The following is a 5,148-nucleotide window of genomic DNA, read 5'->3' on the forward strand; positions in this document are numbered from 1 at the left end:
AACCAAAAAAATTTAAAAAAAAAAAAAAAAAAAAAAAAAAACCTCCCAAACAACATATAAACGAATACAAAACAACACAAAACCAAGTAAAAGTTTGAATACCTGGATCACCACCGGACGAACTCCTTCTAAACCGCTTGGGCCGCTTGGAAGAAGAACCAACCATTGAGATTGTTGGTATGCACACAGACCGAAGGCGTATGGTTTCGCGGAGAAGAAAAGAGCCGGAGACTATTGGGTTTCGCGGGGAGGAGAGAAACGGAAGACATAAACGACTGTGTAGACCAATCACATAAGGAAACAACTTTTAAAATAACACCTAATTTAAAAGGAAAAAGTGTCAAATAGGCCACTGAACTTATCGTTTTTGTGCAATTGGACCATTGAACTTAAAAAGTGTGCAATTCAACCATCAAACAAGCAAAATTTGTACAATTGGACCATTTTTACAAAATTTTTTAATTCAATTTGAGTTAAAAACATTTCAATATTGACTTCCAACTAGTATGGTAGAAGAAAATGTCACTCTTAATACATATATGTTAGTAATATAATTGGATTTTACTAGAAAATTTTTGAAAAAATGGTCCAATTGCACAAATTTTGCTTGTTTGATGGTTGAATTGCACACTTTTTAAGTTCAATGGCCCAATTGCACAAAAGCGATAAGTTCAGTGGCCTATTTGACACTTTTTCCAATTTAAAATGGTAAAAAATTAACAAAATTGCAAAAAGACTTAACAACCCCTCTCTATACCATAATTACACAAAATAAACTAAAAACCCACATCAAATCTGAACCATTAAAAACAAATAATTGATGACCAAGATTTAATCTCACAATCTCATTTAAATGATCCAAATCCTATATATATATATATATATATATATATATATATATATATATATATATATCATTAAGTTTTATTTATAGTTACCCTTTTTAAATTTTTGCTTTTATATTTGTAGTATTGTTATTATATTATTTTTATATATTTTCTTATAAATTTATTACTATAGATATTGATGTAATTGGTAATGTCAATTTTTATTTATAATTGAAAAAATTATTATTTTGGTCCTTAAATTGTTTTTCAATTGTTAATGTAACCCTTAACTTTTAATTTCAACTATTTTGATTCTCGAATTATTTAAATTTTTGTTAGTTAAAGTCCTTTTGAGTGACCAAAAAGGTATTCATTCATCAGCCCTTGGACATTATTTGAACATGACCTCGTAACTTGATAGGAAAATTCTGTGAAAAAACCTAGACAAAATAGTATAAAATATACGTTTAAATATATTCATGTCTCGTTAAAAACCTTGGTAGAAAAATTATGTGGGAAAAAATTAGTCGATGGAAAAAGAGTACATGGTACATGTTAAATTATGTGTTGCACCGGTTGCCTCATTAAAAACCTTATGCTAAGAAAACTCAATGGAAAAACTTAGCTAAGGGAAAAAGAGTACAACCATAACCCCAACATAAACTTCAGGGCATAATATTCATGATTTAAGTAAAATGATACTCCCTGAAAATAACATTCTTTAAATCCCATACATTAATTTTCCAAAATGTATAGAGGGATTTTGTAAATAAATATGTCCAACTGTCAATGGAATAAATATACTTTATAATAATCTCGTGACTTTTCTGGAGCTCAGGTGGGTATAATATTGACATCATCTAGTCAAAAAATTTCATAATATACCCATTTATCATTGGTGCAACACAATATTTATTGTCCCTTTATAGGACAATAATGGGGGTAAATATAGTACAATCAATTTTGGAACTTGGCAGTTGGCATTATTGTGATACAAAAATAATAGCCAATATCCAAGTAATCCATTATATATTGGCTTGTCTAAGTAGCCAATCGAAAATCATATTTAGACAAGCCAATATATAAATTCTATGGGGAAGAAGAAATGATTTCTCTTTTACAAATTCTCTTTTAATTCTTTTATTTTCATTTTTTTTTAAATTTAGCTTATGTGGCACCCAAAAATATAAAACAAATATGATCTGGCAAGCAAGATGTGTAATTACCGGCACTAACAGGTAGGTAACCGGCTAATGGGCTTCAATACCTTAAAATTGTGAGTTAATGTGTTCATTTGCACTTTTAAAAAGTTTGTGGGTCTAATTAACTTTTTGAGAAAAGTTCAGGGGCCTATTTGACCCTTTTCCCTTTTTAAATTTTCTACAGTTAGCATATGGTTTTAGGTTTCTCTTTCTTAAATGCTATTTCCAACTTTCCACCTTCTTCATTCTTCAAATAAGATTTATTCTTCTTCATGGCATCACATCACAAATTCAACATTGCATTGAAGATGAATGAAGAATTTAAAATTTAATTTTTCTGAATTTTAAATTAATTATTTATATTTTTAAAATTTTGATATTTTGTTGTTTTATTTAATGAGATACTTGAAAATTTATGATTATGATTTTTGAATTATTGAAAACTTGTATTATAATTTATTTTATTTTAAAAACTTAAAATCTGTCATCTTATACGCATTCAATCCACCAAATTCGTCGTTAGCATATTAGATTCGATTAGATCCACACTCCTATTAGATGATATCGTTCAAATCCACCTTTAGCATATTGGATGTGGGTTCACTCCAAATCTACTCCAATCCTCTTGACACTCCCCCCCTAAGCTTTAGCTGGTACTCAAATCTACTCCAATCCTCTTAACACACCACGTATTAAAAAAAATATGTATAAATGCTAATACATAAAATATTTAAATTTTATATCATAAATTGTCAGGATGGCTGAGTGGTCTAAGGCGCTAGGCTCAAGTTCTAGTCCTTGTAAAAGGGCATGGGTTCAAATCCCACTTCTGACAGCCAATGTAACAGTGCAGATATGAAAGTAATTACCAAGAAATATATTTTAATTTAAAGTATCATAATTTTTTGATTATACTACATTTTAAACAATTTATATAAAAAGTCTCCAAATAAATTAAAAATTTATAGTCATATGTCACACTTATAAAATGATACTAGTCTTTATAGGCCCGTGACATTGCAACAAAAATAGGTTTTACATGATGTTAAAATATATTGTTATAACTAAATTTTAAATTACATAAATAAAAAATAATAATGTAAGTAACTTGAAATAAGATTCACAAGTTTTTAACAATTTTACATACATAATAATAATCATGAAAAAAAATGTTAGGTGCTTTTTTGAATGTAAAGTAATCAATAACTGCATTAGTGGTGTCCCCTGCAAGTTAAGTGAATGAAGTCTTGTTAAAAACAATAAATTCAATGGCAATATAAATTAGGGAAATTGCATATATGTTTGTACCTGAGGTCGTAATGGCGTGAACCAGTTCCACACAATGTTGGGCGGCCGCGCCTTGTTGATTGTCGTCGTGGTTGTTGTTGGTCCGGTTGAGGGAGAAACTTATCCATTGTCGGTGCTTGCCCCCCAAAATGCCCTTGCCTACCACCTTAACCGGATGGCTCTCCTAGTTGAGAGTCTTGTATTAGGTGGCACGAAGGCATATTGTTGTATGTAGGACGAGTTTCATAATTATAAATGTGAGGCAGGGCTTGTTAATATGATAACCCAGGTTGGGTGGGGTCGTACACTACACTCGCTGGGGTCGTATAATTTGGATATTGAAATGAAGGCGGAGCGAATGAAACATCCCCAGATTGCGTGTATGATGAGTACTCCCTAAACTGGGTATATGATGATGGAATTTGGTTAGAACTAGTAGTATGGAAGCCATAGGCATTTGAACTTCTTTGACGGCTCCCATACGCACTACTAGAAGGGCTCGACTCATCCTCGTCAAAAGATGAACTCATCGTAACGGGCAACAGATTGTCCCTCCTAACACAATCATCCATACCCTCCTCCTCATCATCTTCCTCTTCATTAGCTTGATCGGCCCGTGTATTTCCCTCAGTCTGGACGCCTGGATGCATAACACGCCCACGCCCACACTTATCGCCTTTTCCCGCACGCCCCAGCCTCTGTTCGCTATTGCGACGACGACTTTGAAACGGTTCATCTGGGTTAGGGGCATTGTCAAGCATCTCATTAGGGACATGCGCTATATATGCAAATGGGGACGATTGTATCAAGTTGAAAGCTAGGACGATTGTATCAAGTTGAAAGCTAGGACGATTGTATCAAGTTGAAAGCTATCCGGTCATCTCCACAATGGTATCATTATTATCACCATTATTAATTGGGCGCCTCCCGGTAAAACCCAGGCCCCGCAACCCATATATCTACGCCACAAAAAATATATAACACATCAAATTCGTAACATAATAATCGTAAACGTATGAATTTTTAAAAATAACACATACTAACCAATTCAGTATAAGCAGTGCACTGTGGTTGATAACCCTCACGTACACTGTAGGCATGATTACCAATGATGCGGCGCCCACACTGGTAGTACTATATCTCATAGACTATTTCTCATCTTCTCCCTCCATGTATTTATGCCTGAAGAAAGTAGTGGTACTACCTTCTTCTATCTCCTTTGTCTGCTATTTTTTTAAGCTAAAAAGGCATGCATATTACCTTCTTTTTAAAAACCATAATGAGAAGAAGGTAATCAATCTAGTCTACCTTTTCAATTCAAAAGAAAGTGAAAAGAAGGCAATTACAATTGCCTTCTTTGTAGGCATTAGGGGTCAAAACAAAAAACTAAAAGAAAGTAGTCAAATTACCTTCTTTTTGAAAAGAAAGTAACGACATTAATACTTTTCACAAAATTGTCTAGTGTTTTGATTCTATACAATTTTGTCCAAACCTTATCAAATCTACACACTATTGACTAACTCATAAAAAAATCTTTTCAAACACTAAAAACAAGAACAATTGAAAATCATTAATCATTAATAATAATAATAACAAGAACAACTACACTATAGTACTATAGTGCTTCTAATAGTAATAAATAATAATAATAATAATAATAATAATAAAACTAATAAATTTGTAATAATAATAATAATAGAACTAATAAGTTTGTATCATTAATAGTTAATAATAATAATAATAATAATAATAACAACTATGCTACCCTACTTGTAATAAATAATAACTAGTATTTTACCCATGTGATGCACGGTATTGAAAATTTAAGTATA

General features: G+C 31.7%; 1 long non-coding RNA gene and 1 other non-coding gene across 2 annotated transcripts in view; one reads left to right on the forward strand and one right to left on the reverse strand.

Annotated features, from left to right (window-relative positions):
• Positions 1 to 292, reverse strand: part of LOC116015010 — a 2,184-nt gene extending 1,892 nt beyond the window's left edge. The window contains exon 1 of the long non-coding RNA XR_004097529.1: positions 103 to 292. This is a non-coding gene — a long non-coding RNA (uncharacterized LOC116015010). The remainder of the gene's footprint in view (positions 1 to 102) is intronic.
• Positions 293 to 2,780: 2,488 nt separating this feature from the next.
• TRNAL-CAA lies at positions 2,781 to 2,864 on the forward strand. Its single transcript has one exon. It is a non-coding gene; the product is annotated as a tRNA-Leu (tRNA).
• Positions 2,865 to 5,148: the final 2,284 nt, after the last annotated feature.

This window comes from Ipomoea triloba, chromosome 1 (genome assembly GCF_003576645.1).
Source record: "Ipomoea triloba cultivar NCNSP0323 chromosome 1, ASM357664v1".
Classification (NCBI taxonomy): Eukaryota; Viridiplantae; Streptophyta; class Magnoliopsida; order Solanales; family Convolvulaceae; genus Ipomoea; species Ipomoea triloba.